At 41.5% G+C, this 18,460-nt stretch overlaps 1 protein-coding gene across 5 annotated transcripts in view; it reads left to right on the top strand.

Moving 5' to 3' along the window:
- Positions 1-18,460, top strand: part of SGMS2 (sphingomyelin synthase 2) — a 91,566-nt gene that overhangs the window by 18,023 nt on the left and 55,083 nt on the right. For 2 of the 5 annotated variants that reach the window (XM_065907378.1, XM_065907377.1), the window contains exon 2: positions 16,678-16,885. The exons of the other annotated variants lie outside the window; for them this stretch is intronic. The gene's annotated coding sequence lies outside the window, so the exon portion shown is untranslated. The remainder of the gene's footprint in view (positions 1-16,677; positions 16,886-18,460) is intronic. 5 annotated transcript variants of the gene reach the window in all.

The following is an 18,460-nucleotide window of genomic DNA, read 5'->3' as shown; positions in this document are numbered from 1 at the left end:
TCTCAACCTGCTGCCCTCAGCCTTCCGCAGCCACTGTCTGGCCTGGGCTCAGGGTGTATTTGCTCGGGATGGCCCCTCTTCCCCTCCCCGTTCTCCCCAGTGGCCAGTGATTGGTCTGGGAGGCTAGCTTAGCTCTAATGCCCTCTTGGGCGTTTTCCCTTTGCCTGGTACCCTTCTACCTTCTTGGGAGCCACATGTGAAAACCTGTGGAAATCACTTCTTGTCTGTTTTAGGAACCTCATCTTTTCCCTACCTCAGAGTTCTTTTGCGTGATCTGCACTTCCTCCATACAGTTCATCATTTTGAAAGCTTTTATTTGCCTCCTTGCATACTTTAGTATCTTAAAAGGCCAAGTCGCGACTGACTGAAGCAACCCCCAAATGATTCTTTTTAGCAAGTTTCCTTTTTTTCTTCTCGGTAGTTATTTTCCCGCCAAGGCTGTGGGGAAGTGTTTTTTTCATCACTTGGTTTTCCACTTCATTATCCTCCTGCCACAACACCCCAATTATACTAGTTGCTGTGGAGATATTAAGTGCATTGCTAATAATGGAGGATTATTCCTTTAGGTGGAAGAATAGAATCAAGAGAAGGATATAAATCTTGTTTTTGTGCAAATGTCTCCCAGTAACGGCAATGACTAAGTGGTACTGCAGACTCTGGTGCGGAAATGTCTGTATGATGTTGGTTTATGTTTTTAGAAAGGATTAGCTTTCTCAATTAAAGAAAATATTACTTTAAGCTTCTGGTCCTATTATAGGTTAATTCCTTATGTTAATACTTTACTCTTCATTCTTTAATTTGTATCCTTTAATTTGTAAGCACAGGCTCACTAGTTTGTGTAATAGGATGTTGCTTCACATGGACAAAATCTTCTGTGGACTTTAGATTTTTACAATTCATTTCTTTTTTTTTTTTTTTTACAATTCAATTCTTAAAAGCTTTTTTCTTTTAAAAACTTTACTAAAGGAGACACATTTTAATATTGTTCATCTGATCTGTATTTCATGACATCTTGCCGTGTTCCATGGAGTCTGTTATAATTAAGGTGATTATGTGTCCTGATGGGGCTTCCCGGGTGGTGCTAGTGGTAAAGAATCTGCCTGCCAATGCAGGAAATGTAGGTAGATGTGGGATCCATCCCTGGGTCAGAAAGATCCCCTGGAGAAGGGAATGGCAGCCCACTCCAGTATTCTTGCCTAGAGAATTCCATGACCAGAGGAGCCTGGTGGGCTGCAGCTCATGGGGTTGGTTGCGAAGAGTCGGACAGGACTGAAACGACTTAGCATGCATACACGCAGTGTGTCCTGATTGCTGGGACAGTTCCTGCGTATACATATTGTCCTGGTGTGGTTACTGCTTTTTAAGTTATTTGCTTATTTATTTATTTTTAGCTGTGCTGGGTCTTTGTTGCCTCACGGGCTTTTCTCCAGCTGCAGCAAGTGGGGGCTACTCTCTAGTTGCGGTGCAGACTTCTCATTGCAGTGGCCTCTCTTGTAGCGGAGCACAGGATTTAGAGCACCCAGGCTTCAGGAGCTGCAACTTGAGGGCTCGGTAGTTGCGGCACCCAGGCTCTGGAGCACAGGCGCACTAGCTGTGGCACGTGGGAGCTTCCCGGACCAGGGATTGAACCCATGTTTCCTGCACTGGCAGGCAGATTCTTTCCCACCGAGCCACCAGGGAAGCCCCCTGGTGTAATTATTAGTAAATCTCTCTTTTACTCAGAACTGGTCTGGTTAGGATGTTAAATTAAATGACCACCCTAATTAAAGGCCATACTTAATAGGAAACTGAGGTAACGAAGTGTTTTATATTTTTTGTTTTAATCCATGTAATTTATGAATAGATATATATGAATATATATGTGGATTATATACATACATGCATACATATAAAGATATGTGTGTTATTTTCTTTGAGTTTTTCCATTTAACCCAAGTCGCACCTTGCTGTACCACCAAATCATGGACTTTTTGCTTGGATTAACAACTCTGAAGTGCCAGCATCTTTTCATCCTGCACGTCTCAACTTTAATGCTTCTTCCTCAAGGGGTCCTTTCTTGTCCTCTGTCTAAAGTTAGTTTCTCCTCTTATTTTCTCTCAGCACTGCTGATCCACTTTCACCATTTGTAATTAGGTGCTTGTTTCCTTATTTTGACAGGCTGTCTCCCACCCTGGGTGGTAGGCTCCACGGGGATGGACCATGTCTGTCTGTTTCCAGGAGTTTACCCTGCCTGCTGCAAAACAGACACTTGCTAGTTCTTGTCAGACCCTTCCCTGTGACCAGCTTTTATTCCTCTGACGTACAGAGGGGTGTGTCAGCACCCTTTCCAGAGATTAACTGCAAGAGATGGTCTCCAGTACTCCTAATTCACTTTTTGTTGTTGTTGTTCAGTAGCTCAGTTGTGTCTGACTCTTTGCGACCCCATGGACTGCAGCACACCAGGCTTCCCTGTCCTTCATTGTCTCCCGGAGTTTGCTCAAATTCGTGTCTGTTGAATCGGTAATACCATCTAACCATCTCATCCTCTGCTGCCTCCTTCTTCTCCTGCCCTCAATCTTTCTCAGCATCAGGGTCTTTTTCCAGTGAGTTGGTTGTTCACATCATGTGGTCAAAGTATTGGAGCTTCAGCATCAGTCCTTCCAATGAATATTCAGGGTTGTTTCCTTTAGAATTGACTAGTTTGATCTCCTTGCAGTCCAAGGGACTCTCACAAGAGTCTTCTCCAGCACCACAATTCAAAAGCATCATTTCTTTGGCTCTTAGCCTTCTTTATCATCCAACTCTCACATCCATACTTTCTTTTAAAATCACTGTGAGGTCTTCTTGACCCCAGAGCATAACCGGCCAGAAATTTTTCCAAGGATCTTAGATCAAATATAAAAACTTGAGTATGATTCTCAGAGTTGTTATAATAATAAACCTGATATTAAGGGAAATGGACTAGGGAAGGAATGTGCATATTTTTAAAATGCAAGATTGAATATCTAGATAGCCCTTTTTATCTTCAAGGTGTCCAAGATTTTAAAAGAACTTTCCTTTCTTATTCTAGCAACCGTTGTTCTACTTTAGGGTGTGTCAGTAGTGAAACTGCTAAAAGAGAGATGAGGCAATGGAATAGTCTGGGACAGACACCCATCCCGCAGGCGGGGCGGGGGGTGGGGATAGTCTCATGTGAACTAGAGGTGACGTGTATTGGGCAGAGGGAAACAAAAATTGACATACAGGAAGTCCTTTCAAATCAGGACAGCGGAGATGATTTCACCCCCTGAAAATAGATCCTGCCCACCTAGGAGGAGCTGGGTTCTGTGTTATCACAGTTGAGTTTGTCTTAGTGAAAATATGACATGAGGAAATCAGGAAGATGAACAGGTCTTTTGATTTGCTTACAACAACAACAACAAATATGTATCTTTCTATAGTATCGAGGTATTTGGCAAGTTCTAAACTATAAGTTTAATTGAAAAAAGTAAAAGAAAAAACATATGTAGCTTATGTGTGTGTATATATGCATATACGTATATAATCCATGTATATATCATCTATATCTATTACTAAAGGTATTATATGATGTTAGACCCTAAGTTTCATTTCTGTTCTTTTTGCCCCCTTTGCCGAACACTTGAGCCCCTTCCCTGTTCTGCCAATATCATGAAAGAAAATGCGGCTGGATTCTTATTTTAAATGATGTGCTTGAACCTAGATTCCAAAATACTAATTGAAAAAATAATCTTAAGGTTGGGTACATACTCACTTTTTCATGTAAGTGATTAATCAGCTCTTTTTGAAATCTAAGAATCCTTTGATCCTTTACAACATGACACCTGGAAAGAAGAGAATATTGACAGAAGGCATCTATTTCTGTTTTGGCTGTACTGGGCTCTCGTTGTAGCACTCAGGCTTTTCTCTGGTTGCGACCAGTGGGGACTCCTGTTTGTCCTGGTGCACATGTGTCTCATTGCGGTGGCTTCTCTTGTTGCAGAGCATGGGCCCTAAGACGCATGGGCATCAGTAGTTGTGGTACCCTGGCTTAGTTGCTGCATGGCATGTGGGATCTTCCCAGACCAGGGATCGAACCCATCCCCCCTGCATCGGTAGGTGGATTCTTAACCACTGGACCACCAAGGAACATCCTGACAGAGTGATTTTTTAAAAAATCACTTGTCCTCAAATACATTTTTATTCATCTATATGAGATTTGATCATATCCTAATGAGAATTTAGAGTGTTTCTTTTAATGTAACTAATTTAACAAATATAGTGGTCTGATGAGCCAGCTTTATTATTTTTTTTTTCTAATCAACCACAAGTGTTACTAATAGTTTCTAAATATTGTGTCTGGAAAGGGAAGTAGTGGAAGTGGTGTGGTGTCAGCTGTGAGCTGCTGGTTCAGGGCTGTCCGGGAGCAGCAGTGAGCAAAGGGTGTGACTACAGCAGGAAACTGGAGGTGGAGCTCTGAGGTCCAGGGTCCTTAGGTTTGCCTCCATCCTAAGGATGGCTTCACAGGAAAAGGCGCAAAGATCCCACCCCCTGTGAGGTGGGACAGAGAGAATCATATGCAGCACTGTGCTACTTTGCCACAGGTGCTCAGGGTGACCGGCTAAGTCCGCCTGCACATGGTTGCACGTGTAGTTTTCAACTGTAACTCACAGAAGCCGTAAGAAGGCTGTTTGAAGCGCAAATGGTTTACTTTAAAATCACAGTATAAAAACTTCCCTGGAATTTTGCAAATGACTGAAGAGATATCTTTTGGGACCTGGCTGTTATTTCTGTGGTCAAATTTCTGTCTTATTGGCAGATGAGCTTGTGTTAGCTGTGTCTTCTTAGCTGATAGCAAAGCTCTTGACAGCAAGGTTCCTTGAGGCAAGCAGTTTGGGACCTCTTCACCAGGGAGCTCAATTAAAGTGCATCTTTGGCTGTGAGAATATTCTTAAGGGATGTCCTAAAAATGTCATTTTAGAAGGAAAACAAGTCTTAGTTGTACTTTCAACAGGGTACACCTCTGCGTATGACACATTAGAGATTTGTGCTAAGCCCCCTCCTTATCTGTGCTTGTGCTCCACCCTGAATGGAACCTTTCATTTCAGCAGGATAACCTCTGCCCTGCCCTTTGGTACATAAAATGTCATCTTCATGTCTTTTGGAATGAGTATGTACCTAGAGTATGAAAACCTGCGCAGGCAGAGTTACAAAACGGAATGCTGCCCTGGCCACAAATGTTGTTTCATCAACATTAAGCTGTGTTCAGAAAGTTCTCTGTATTTAAAAGACTTAAGTGCTTTTGAATTATAAGGCAGTTTTAGATCAGTGGTTGTGCTTAAGCAAATTGTCATTGTCCTTAAAGGACATAACTGGAGGCTATTTTGACATTAATTTTTGAGTGTTGCTTTACAGGTTAAATCACAATATTTGGAGGGCTTTTTTTGTTTTTATTTTTGAAAAACTTTTGCTCTCTTAAAATAACTTTAAAATGAGTGAGTTTATAGATAATTATGAGAAGTACTTTTTTGTAAATTGAAGTAAGTAAAGTTGCTCAGTCGTGTCCGACTGTTTGCAACCCCATGGACTGTAGCCCACCAGACTTCTCCCATGGGATTTTCCAGGCAAGAGTGCTGGAGTGGGTTGCCATTTCCTTCTCCAGATCCCCCACCCAGGGATCGAACCCCGGTCTTCCGCATTGTAGGCAGACGCTTTACTGTCTGAGCTACTAGGGAAGTCCTTTTTGTAAATTAGTAGGCTTTATTTTTTGGAGTGGTTTTCAGTTCAGTTCAGTCGCTCAGTCTTGTCTGACTCTTTGCGACCCCATGGACTGAAAAATTGATTGGAAAGTAACAGAGTTCTCACAGGCTATGCTCCCACATTGCCCAGTTTTCCCCTGTCATTAACATCTTGCAATAATAGTGTATATTTGTTATAGTTGATGAGCCAGTGTTGACACATTATTGTTAAAAGTCCATAGTTTGCATTAGGGCTCACTCTTGTACATTCTATAGGTTTTGACAAATGTATGACATAGCCATCATTTACAGTATCATATAGAATAGGTTCTTCAAGCCCAAAACCCCCTCTGTGTCATCTATTCATTCCTCTCTCCACCAACCCCTGACAACCACTGATCTTTCTCCTAGCTCCATAGTTTTGCCTTTTCCAGAATGTCATATAGTTGAAATCATATACAGTATGTACCAGCTTCAGATTGGCTCTTTTACTTAGCAGTTTGCACTTAAAGCTCTTCCATGTTTTTTTTTCCCTTTTGTAGCTTGAAATAGGTCATTACTTTTTATCACTGAATAATATACCATTATTATTAATAAATAATAATGTGATATACCACAGTTTATCCATTCACCCATTGAAGGACATCTTGTTTGCTTCCAATTTTTGGCAGTTCTGAATAACCTTGCTGTAAGCTTTTTTTGTACATGTTTCTGTATGGACATAAGCTTTTAGCTTCTCTGGGTATATACCAAGGAGCACGATTGCTAGATCGTATGATAGAAGTATGTATAGTTTGGTTGAAGCTGCTAGACTGTCCTCCGAAGTGGTTGTACCATTTTGCATTTTGACCATTCATTAGCGCGTCTTCTTGTTGCTCTACATACTCACCATCATTTGGTTTTGTCAGTGCTCCAGATTTTGGGCATTCTGATAGTTGTAGTAGTATCTCATTGTTGTTTTAATTTGTATCTCCCTGTGATATATGATGTGAAGCATCTTTTCATACACTTATTTTCCATCTCTCTATCTTCTTTGATGAGGTCTGTTCAAGTCTTTGACCCATTTATTAATTGGGTTTTTTGTTTTCTTATTGTTGAATTTTAAGACTTTTTGGTATATTTTGGAGAATAGTCCTTTATCAGATATTCTTTTGCAAATTTTTGTCCCAGTCTGTTGCTTGTCTTCTCATTCTCTTGACATTGCCTTTCACAGAGTCCAAGGTTTTAATTTTAGTGAAGTCCAACTTATCAATTATTTTCTTTTAAGGATGGTGCTTTTGCTGTTGTATTGAAGAAATAATCTCCATGCCCAAGGTCAATTGGTTTTCTCCTGTGTTATCTTTTAGGAGGTAGTTTAGTTCTTTACATTTAGGCCTGTGATCCATTTTGAGTTAACTTTTGTGAAGGGTATAAGATCTGTGTCTAGGTTAATTTTTTGCATGTCAATGACCACTTGATCTAGTACCATTTATTGAAAAGACTGTCTTTGCTGCAAGATATTGTCATTATTCCTTTGTCAGAGATCAGTTGACTTTATTTATGTGGCCTCTTAGAATGAATTAGGAAATATTCCCTCTGCTTCTGTCTTCTGAAAGACACTGGTATAATTTCTTTCTTAAACACTTGGTAGAATTCATCAGTGAACCCATCTGGGTCTGGTGCTTTCTATTTCATAAGGTTATTAATTTTTTTTTTTTTTTTTACTGTGCCATGTGGCCTGCAGGGTAATCTCAGTTCCCCAGCCAGGGATCTAACCCAGGGATCTGGCAACGAGAGCACCGAGTCCTAACCACTGGATCTCCAGGACATTCTCGAAGTTATTAATTACTGATTCAGTTTATTTAATACATACAGGCTTATGCAGATGGTTTCTTTCTTCGAGTTTTGGCAGATTGTGTTTGAATATTTGTGAGATGTGCAATGATGTCCTCCTTTCTATTCCTTTTTAAGTTAACCAATTCATTTATTTATTTTTGGTTGCTCTGGGTCTTTGTTGCTGCGCATGGGCATTCTCTGGTTGTGGTGAGTGGAGGCTGCTCTTCGTTGTGGTGGCTTCTCCCTTTGCAGAGCAGAGGCTGTAGGTGTGGGGGCTTCAGTAGTCGCAAGTGGGCTCTGTAGTTGGTGCATGGGCTTCCTGGCTCCACAGCACGTGGGATCATCCCAAACCAGGGATGAATCCATGTCCCCTGCATTGACAGGTGGATCCTTATCCACTGATACCACTAGGGAAGTCTGTTTTTTTAATTTCTGGTATCAGTCGTTTGTGTTCTCTCTCTTTTTTTCTTGATTAACCTGCCTGGAGACCTGTTGATTTTATTGATCTGTTCCAATAATGAGCTTTTGGTTTCATTAAATTCTCTTGATTTCCTGTTTTTAATTTCATTCATTAATGCTCTAATTTTGTGTTATTTCTCTTTTTCTATTGGGGTTTAATTTGTTTGTTTTCTAGTATCATAAGGTAGATAAACTTAGATTATTGATATTAGATCTTCTTTTCTGAATTATGCATTCACTGCTATAAATTTCCCTCTGTTTTTGATGCATCCATAAATTTTGATAAGTTGTATCTTCATTTTTATTCAAAACATTTAAAAAATTTCCCTTGGGATTTCTTTATTGGCTCATGTGTTAATTGGCTCATGTGTTATTTAATCTCCAAGTATTTGGGGATTTTCCAGCTATCTTTCATTATTGATTCCTAGTTTAATTCCATTTTGATATAAAAGGAGACAGTAAAAGAATAGAATAGACTTTTTGTTCTTTTAAATTTATTAAGGTGTGTTTTATGGTGCAGGATATGGTCTCTCCTGGTGCATGTTCATGTGAGCTTGAGAAGAATGTGTATTCTGCTGCTACTAGATGAAGCTGTCTAGAGATGTCAATTAGATCCAATGCATTGATTGTGTTATTGAGTTCAACTATAAGTTTGCTGGTTTTCTGCATGTTGAATCTGTTAAAGTGACTTTCAAAGATCACACTTAGAAATATCAGAATCCAGATTCAAACCAGGTCTTCTGCTTGTAATAAAGTATTCTTTGCGCATGCTCTGTCCCTTAGGAAGCCTCTTTGCTGCTGCTGCTGCTAAGTCGCTTCAGTCGTGTCCGACTCTGTGCGACCCCATAGACAGCAGCCCACCAGGCTCCCCCGTCCCTGGGATTCTCCAGGCAAAAACACTGGAGTGGGTTGCCATTTCCTTCTCCAATGCATGAAAGTGAAAAGTGAAAGTGAGGTCGCTCAGTCGTTCCTGACTCTTAGTGACCCCATGGACCGCAGCCTACTAGGCTCCTCCGTCCATGGGATTTTCTAGTCAAGAGTACTGGAGTGAGCTGCCATTGCCTTCTCCTCAGGAAGCCTCTTTACTTTCTTGTTTTCATCATATTTCCCACTGCTCTCAATTAGAGAGTGACTCACCACCTAATATATTATTACAGTTTGAAGTACCATGAAACAATGAAAAATGAATGTGTATATTCTCACTGGAGAGAATACACATGCTTGCATTTCCTAGACATATTTTAGTAAGTTTGTTTAGAAATGTGATGTAGCATTGGGATGTAACAATGTGATATAACATTTCTATCTGTAAACCTTTTTGTAAGATTGAATAGGAGTTTTTCACTTTTCTTTATAGCAAGCTTTAGACACTGTAGGGAGGTTGAGGGGGACCTCAAAGCTTCTTTCTTGATGTGCTAAACCCTATCCTTCTCTTGAAGGTACTATATTCAGAAATCAAGGTGATATCCAAAGTATTCAAAGTCCATGGATTGTATCTCAATAGCAAGAGAGACTGCTGCTGCTACTGCTAAGTCACTTCAGTTGTGTCCGACTCTGTGTGACCCCATAGACGGCAGCCCACCGGGTTCCCCCGTCCCTGGGATTCTCTAGGCAAGAACACTGGAGTGGATCGCCATTTCCTTCTCCAAGGCATGAAAGTGAAAAGTGAAAGTGAAGTCGCTCAGTTGTGTCCAACTCTTAGCAATCCCACAGACCGCAGCCTACCAGGCTCCTCTGTCCATGGGATTTTCCAGGCAAGAGTACTGGAGTGGGGTGCCATTGCCTCCTCCAAAGAGAGAGGCTAGGATGGTCATTAATAATAACATTCATAAAGCTTACTCAGACTTTTCCTTTATGTACTCTGAGGTGTGGCCTCTGACTATGCATGATTTAGAAGCTCAACGTAAAAACTCATGGCTGATTTATGTACTTGGTCAGCATCACCATGCATTTTTGTGCCAGCCCATTAGAGCCTGGGTGCTACCAGCAGGATATCTGATTCACGTCTTGATTCTCACTTCTGGCCCCTATCCTCAACACATGCTCATCATCCTTGGGCTCTGGGTGCTTTGGTTCATTCTCCTTTTCTTTTGCTTAAGATTCAGTTGCAAAAACTTCTACTAGTGTGCCCCTTGTTTCACTTTTTTTTTCTTTCCCTTTTCCAGTTATTCCTGGTATTTTAGTTCTTTTGTTTGAAAACCAGATAAATCTTTTTGGTCCCAAGAGGTTACCTTCTTTCTATTTCTTTACTTATTTGGCTGTACAGGGTCTTAGCTGCAGCATGTAGGAGCTTTGATCTGTGTTGAGGCATGCAGGATCTTTATTTACGGCATGAAAACTCTTAGTTGCGGCTTGTGGGATTTAGTTCCTTGTTGTCCTTGTTCTTTGGTCACTAAGTTGTTTCAGACTCTTTGTGACCCCATGGACTGCAACACACCAGGCTCCTCTGTCCTCCACTATCTCCCAGCGTTTGCTCAAATTCATGTCTATTGAGTTGGTGATGCTACCTAACCATCTTATACTCTGTCGCCCCTTCTCCTCCTGCCTTCAGTGTTTCCCAGTATCCTGGTCTTTTCCAGTAAGTTGGCTCTTTGCATCTTTGGTGACCAAAGTATTAGAGCTTCAGATTCTGCACCAGTCCTTCCCATGAATATTCAGGGTTGGTTTCCTTTAGGATTGACTGATTTGATCTCCTTGCAGAAGATGAAGACTCTCAAGAGTCTTCTCCAGCACCACAATTTGAAAGCATCAATTCTGCTCAGCCTTCTTTCACTTTGGGTTTCCCTGATGGATCAGATGGTAAAGAATATGCCTGCAATGTGGGAGACCAGGTTCAATCCCTGGGTTGGGAAGACCATCTGGAGAAGGAAATGGCAACCCACTCCAGTATTCTTGCCTGGAGAATTCTGTGGACAGAGGAGACTGGCAGACTAAAATCCATGGGGTTGCAAAGAGTTGAACATGACTGAACAACTAACATTTTGACTTTCAGCCTTCTTGATGGTCCAGCTGTCACATCCATGCATGACTGCTGGAAAAACTGTGGCTTTGACTATACAGACCCTTGTTCAAACCTGGGTTCTCTGTATTGGGAGACAGTCTTAGCCACTGGACCACCAGGGAAGTCCCTGGGAGTTTACTTTTTTGACTCATATTTTGTCCTCTGAATATCATCCAAGACTTAAAAGAAGACCATGATACACATCCCTTTGTGAAACAGCAGATTATGTAAATATGTTAATGTGTAATTTGCTTTGGCATTGTTTAGAAGGAAGCCTAAGAGTGAGGATGTTTGAGTTGGGTCATGAGACACAGGTAGACCAGGTAACTCTCTTCTTCCCAACCCAGGGATCAAACCCACGTCTCTTGCATTTCCTGCATTGGCAGGTGGATTCTTTATCACTAGTGCCACCTGGGAGGGAGTTAGTTCAGTCACTCAGCCGTGTCTGACTCTTTGCAACCCCATAAACTGCAGCACACCAGGCCTCCCTGTCCATCACCAGCTCCCGGAGTTTACCCAAACCCATGTCCATTGAGTCAGTGATGCCATCCAACCATCTTATCCTCTGTCGTCCCCTTCTCCTCCTGCCTTCAATCTTTCCCAGCATCAGGGTCTTTTCCAATGAGTCAGCTCTCTGCATCAGGTGGCCAAAGTATTGGAGTTTCAACTTCAACATCAGTCCTTCCAATGAACACCCAGGACTGATCTCCTTTAGGATGGACTGGTTGGATCTCCTTACAGTCCAAGGGACTCTCAAGAGTCTTCAACACCATGGTTCAAAAGCATCAATTCTTCGGCACTCAGCTTTCTTTATAGTCCAACTCTCACATTCATACATGACTACTGGAAAAACCATAGCCTTGACTAGACAGACCTTTGTTGACAAAGTAATGTCTCTGCTTTTTAATATGTTGTCTAGGTTGGTCATAACTTTCCTTCCAAGGAGTAAACATCTTTTAATTTCATGGCTGCAATCACCATCTGCAGTGATTTTGGAGCCCAGAAAAATAAAGTCAGCCACTGTTTCCCCATCTATTTGCCATGAAGTGATGGGACCGGATGCTATGATCTTAGTTTTATGAATGTTGAGCTTTAAGCCAACTTTTTCACTTTCCTCTTTCACTTTCATCAAGAGGCTCTTTAGTTCTTCTTCACTTTCTGCCATAAGGGTGGTGTCATCTGCATATCTGAGGTTATTGATATTTCTCTCGGCAATCTTAATTCCAGCTTGTGCTTCTTCCAGCCCAGCGTTTCTCATGATGTACTCTGCATATAAGTTAAATAAGCAGGGTGACAATATACAGCCTTGACGTACTCCTTTTTTTCTTTGGAACCAGTCTGTTGTTCAATGTCCAGTTCTAACTGTTGCTTCCTGACCTGTGTACAGGTTTCTCAAGAGGCAGGTCAGGTGGTCTGGTATTTCCATCTCTTTCAGAGTTTTCCACAGTTTATTGTGATCCACCACAAAACACTTCCCACCTGGGAAGCCCCTTATAAGAGTTAAAGTAAGTACAAGTTATTCATTTTCTGAACAGAAGAAGCAAACTGCTGATAACTAGTGAGGAGGCTATAGTAAACAACCTCTTAGAAATCTTAATAGTAAGGACAACAAGTTTACAAGAGAGAAAAACAAGAACTAAAGGTAACAGATTACAGGAAGGAGAGATTTAGGACTCTAAAGAAACCTTTCCAAACAAGGGCTGATGAACTCGCACACATTTACGGATCCCTACGTTACTCAGGTGTAGCTAGTCTGCTCATTCTGTTAACCTACTCAGGTATCTGTTCTACAGAATCCTTGCAGTTTTGATTGTAGTATTTCCAGATCCTGAGGAGATATTCTGCCTCCCCCACAAACGTCCTTTCTCCCTGACCAGAGGTGAACTCTCTCTGTCTGGCAGCTACTTTCTAATGATATCTCCCCCAACCCTAATTTGTTTCTCTGTCTTAATTCATACTTATCCACTCCATTTTTCTGGTTTGTCAGGTTTCATTTTTACTTCTAGTTTCATTTTTATTTTCAAAGACAGGATTATACTTGAGCAAGAGTAATCATCACAGTAAATATGTACATTTTACTTTAATTTTATGAACTATATAATTATGCTATATTTAACTAGAGAGGCTACCTGGTGGTACATCACCACAAATGGCATCTTAGTAAAAAGAAAACATTAAGTTTCCAGGACAGAATATTTTTATTTGCCCACTCCACACATAGTAACCAAAATGAAAAAGAGGTTTGTTATTTTTATCCTTAGTACATGGTATTTAAAAAGACTGTGTGCTTATCATAATAAACTCTTTAAAGAGACTATTAATATGATAGCTAATATTTGGAAATTTATGTTGGGAGTTTAGGACTCACCTTTTCTCTTTAACTTTTAAATTATAAAAATAACAGCTCATGTTTATTTTAGAAAATTTTGAACCTGGATAATCAAAGGGAAAACTTAAACCATCTATAAATCTATCACCAGTTAAAATTTTGCATGATATTTCCAGTGTTTATGCTTGCAACTTTTAAAATGAAAGATAAATAGGGTCATCACTTTTCACTGTTTTGCTCTCATGAATGTATCATGAACCTCTTGTCACTGCCCACATGACATGGTAGAGAGGTATTTTGTGTTTTGTTGCATCCATCCATCACAGTTTATTTAAGCAACCCTCTAGTGTTGGCCGCTTAGCTGTTTGCAGTGTTTCACTCTTATTGATGATGTCAGAGGCTATGTGATGTCACATTCTTTGTTTGTAAAATATAAGAAATTATTTTACAGTAGTCCTAGAGGGTGGCTTGATATTTTTGTGGGTTTTTTTTTTTTAATCCAATTTAATATGTGAAACGTGGTATCTTACTTTTTTGATTTGGGTTTCTTTGCTCACCAAGGAATTTAAAACGCCGTCTCACTTTCAGCGTTAAAGTATGAACAGTTGTTTTCTTTGGTTGGAAAAGGTCCAAAAGCATTCCTTAAAAGCAGGTAATTATTGAAGTTTCACTGTTATACTATGTGATACTATTTCTTGTGACTTTTACTGTAAGGAGTTGAGAAATTGGGATGTAACAGTACCTTTGTGTCCTGAAGGAAAGAACTAGATTGTTGATTGTTTCTTCATGGAAGACCTAACAGAGAAACTGTAGAGTTAGGGGAGACACAGGGCTTTTCAATCTGTTAGTTCAACCTTTCTCTCTGGGCTTTTTTTTTTTGCTTTTTTTTTTTAAGGACTTCTATTTCTGGGATGCTTGAATGCTGCCTACTGTATTAGGCAGAAAGAAGTACAGAGTGACCTTTCAAGATATTTCAAATTTAAGAGTCTATAATTAGAAAACACTGTTTGCATTCTCATCATACAATTTTGCTCGTATAGCACCCATCTGGATTAGTGGGCCATCCCACCCCCATCTCTCTCACCCTTTCTCACTCATACCTGCCATGTATACTCCAAGGACTTTGCTTCTGACACTCTTCTTCAAGGCATCAGACTTGCGGGTTGTGTGATATTAAAATGCTTTCCTCCCTTCCTCTCCCCTGTGTAATATTACTTTGATGACTTCCCTGTCTTACTTGCAAGGGGCTCACATGAGACTCTCTAGGAACACAGCTGACTGTCTTATAAAGTGGGGGGTCAGTCAGTGAACAAATAATATCGACTGTGAGCCAGAAAAACGGCAGGAAACCTGACACATGAGGTCCCTTCCCTCGTGGGGTGTACAGTCTGGCAGAAAAGATCCAGTAACTCTTTACCGGTAACTGAGTGAAATACTGAAAGTGTTAGTCGCTCAGCCGTGTCCGACTCTTCGGGAGTCCATGAACTGTATCCCTCCAGGCTCCTCTGTCCATGGGGATTCTCCAGGTAAGAATACTGGAGTGGGTTGCCATGTCCTTCTCCAGGGGATTTCCCCAAACCTGGGCGATGGAACCCAGGTCTCCTGCATTGCAGGCGGATTCTTTACTGCTGAGCCACAAGGGAAGCCCTCAGCTTTGGTAATACCCCCCTAAGAATGAAAATGAGAATGCATTGCTACAGTTGATTAACAACTTTAAGGTGAACACTATTTTAATGTGAAGAAACATTTTTAGATGATCCGTCTTAAGAACAACAACACACTTTGCCTGTTGGAATAAAGCCGACAAATCACTGGAGTATCAGTGCACTCACAGGACTTGTGGAGTAACCGTGGGAGATGTCATGTCTTCCATATAACAGCATGCGAATATCTGAGGGAACAAAGGTCCTTTGCTTGCTAAGGTTTGCTCTCTTATAACTAGTCTTTGGGGCTTCCCAGGTGGTGCTAGTGGTTAAGAATCCATCTGCCAATGCAGGAGGGTCAATTTCTGGGTCAGGAAGAGCCCCTGTAGAAGGAAATGGCAACCCACTCCAGTATTCTTGCCTAGAGAATCCCAGGACAGAGGAACCTGGTGGGCTACAGTCCACAGGGTCCCAAAGAGTAGGACATAACTGGAGTGACTTAGCACTCATGCAGCTAGTCTTTAAAATAAAATTTCATCTATTTTCCAGCTTACAATAAAATGCTCCTTAAGCACAAGGGCTTCTGTGCTTGTATTTGGAAATACTCCACATTTAACTGTTGGGTAGAGCCTGAGATGACTATGACAGAGAGGAATATTCTTTTGAGTTGTTTAATTCCCTGAGATGATCATAGCTGTTCTTAGGCCAGACAATGACTCTCCAGTCCATTAGACCTAAAAACAAATGCTTCCGTGGAAAGTCACATTCTATGCATCAGGTTACTTAGTGTTTTTATGTGGCTGCATCTTGGTGTCTCCTGATGTAGAGAATTTGTTCCACAAATCTGAAACTGCCTTCTCTTCAGCTCTAATCAGATGCGTGACTGACGGATGTTGAAGTAAAGGATGGATTTCTGGTGCAGTTGTGCCCCTGAAATGATCCAGACCATTAGAGCCGCTTATTTGCATTGTGTTGCCTTGGTTTCCTGCTAAAAAAATAAAAACAAAAAAAACACTCTGGAGAGTTATGCTTCAGAATTTATTGAGGGGCATCCCTGGTGGCCCAGACGGTAGAGTCCTCGTGCAATGCAGAAGACATGGGTTTGATCCCTGGGTTGGGAAGATACCCTGAGAAGGACGTGGCAACCCACTCCAGTATTCCTGCCTGGAGAATTCCACGGACAGAGGAGCCAGGTGGGCTACAGTCCATGGGGTCGCAACGAGTTGGACACGACTGAGCGACTAACATACACATGATGAAAATCTGTCATGTGACGTCATGCGGTGGTCTCCGGGGCTGTGCTGTTGCTCACCGCCCCTGTGGACAGGCCTGCAGTGAGCATCTTAGAGCTCGGTGTCAAGAAAAGCTTTTCTTCCCCTGGGAAACAGAACACGCTTCCCTACTCCCCTTCCTCCCCTCCCGGTACATACAGACACCACAGTCTGCCTCTGAGCCTGGAAAATTTCGTTTCCTCTCTCTTTTACTCTAGCTGCGAAGGAACTGGAAACTGAATATGTAGCCCAGTTTTTGTCATGTTTTAAGACTTACCTAGTACACTCTATTACCCCTTTTCTTTTCATTTCTATTTTAGTCAGTTAACAAATATGGATCATGCATGCTCTGTGCCAGGTGCTGTTTCTAAGCTCTCTATAAATATTAATGCCTTCACCCCTCTTAAGGACCCTATGAAGTTAGTGCTGTTATCCCTATTTATAGGCAAGGAAACTGAGGTGCTGGAAGGTTATGCATCATGTCAGGAGCTCCAGAGGTGCTGAGCATGGCGATTTCCTCCTGGGAGCTGGTGAGACGTATTCAGTCACAGGAAACACATCCCTGCCCATCCCACTGCTTCCTGTGATCAAGAACCCTGTCTGTACTTGGCTTTGGGTTCTGCATTGCTCCTCTTGTAGGAGTATTTTACTTTGTAAGTTGTATGCTTTATTTTATTCCTTTATGAAGTGATGCATGGTAGATTAAGATAAATGAGCTTCCATAACACTCTTTTAAATGGGTCTTCTTAACTACTTTGGGATGTGGACAGAGTGTTTGGAGTGATCAGCATGAATTTACAGTCTAACACTCTCTCCTTTTACCCACCTCCTTTTTAACAAGAGCACACATTTTAAGTTTGACTACATAAAAAAACTCTAGGCTGATGATTTTATCAGCATCATTAATATGTGTGCTGTGCTAACTCCTTTCAGGCATGTCCGACTCTTTGTGACTCTTTGGACCATAACCCGCCAGGCTCCTTTGTCCATGGGATTCTCCAGGCGAGAATACTGGAGTGGTTTGCCATGCCCTCCTCCAAGGGATCTTCCTGACCCAGGGATCAAACCCTCATCTCCTGTATCCCTGAATTGGCAGGCAGGTTCTTTGCTACCAGCATCACCTGGGAAGACCATCATGTTATAAACAATTATAATTGTCCACAGATGTTACAGGCCAGGAGCCACTCTCTCCTCTGCTTTTATTTGATTTACCTTTGCTACCTAAGAAATAAAATGTTGGCCCTGTTTTATGAGCTACTTTAAGTTTCACCTTCTCCCATCTTGACACTCTGGGCTTGTTTTTATACACAGTTTTGTGTAGGTACCTGAAAAATATTGGACCTTCCATTGTGTCTTCTTGAAAAATCTCTTCATTAGCCCAGTTCTTACTTAATCAGGTATTTATCTAAGCTAACTTAACTCTTGACCTTATAAATAGGTAATTAAATTGATCCTTTTGATAGAGTAGCTTAAGTTGGCAGATGCAAAGATTAGCCCATGAAATTACTGGCGGGTGTTAGCACTGCAGACAGTGTCCCTGAAGGCAGAGACAGGCATAGTTTGGGGATACTCTGAGGTTGCATTTGTAGGCACCTTTGATATTAAGGGGCTTCCCTAGTGGGTCAGATGGTAAACAATCTGCCTGCAATGCAGGAGACCTGTGTTCAGTCCCTGGGTCGGGAAGATCCCTTGGAGAAGGGAAACCCACTCCAGTATTCTTGCCTGGGAAATTCCATGGACAGAAGAGACTGGTGGGCTACAGTCCATAGGGTCGCAAAGAGACAGACACTACTGATCAGCTATCACTTAACACTTAACTTTGGTATTAAGAGGCACATGACCCTTTTGATCCATGAACTACCTAATTGCATATGAATGTAATTAATTTTTTCTAATAGTACCTTAGTGTTCCAGAAATGGCTTCAATAGGGGGAACCTCTGAAGGGTTTAAAATGAGAGAGTAAATTTTTAGAAAGGTCAGTGTGGAAAATTGGGACAGGAGGGGATTAATGCAGTCCAGGGGAAACACGATGGTGACTGGAAGTATGGCTCTTAGCGGAGCTGTTGGACAGACAGGGTCAGGTTAGTGGAGTTGGTGGGGAGAGCAAAGAGAGAGAGAGAGTAGCTAGAGTGAGGTCCCAAGTGAAATGAGAAAAACATCCTCTGATGGTGGGCTGATCTTTTCAGAGGATTAAACATGTCCCACTGAGAGTATTGTATGGTATCTG

This window comes from Muntiacus reevesi, chromosome 16 (assembly GCF_963930625.1).
Source record: "Muntiacus reevesi chromosome 16, mMunRee1.1, whole genome shotgun sequence".
In the NCBI taxonomy this organism is placed as follows: Eukaryota; Metazoa; Chordata; class Mammalia; order Artiodactyla; family Cervidae; genus Muntiacus; species Muntiacus reevesi.
The sequence above is the reverse complement of the archived record's forward strand: the minus strand, read 5'-3'. Positions and strand labels throughout refer to the sequence as shown.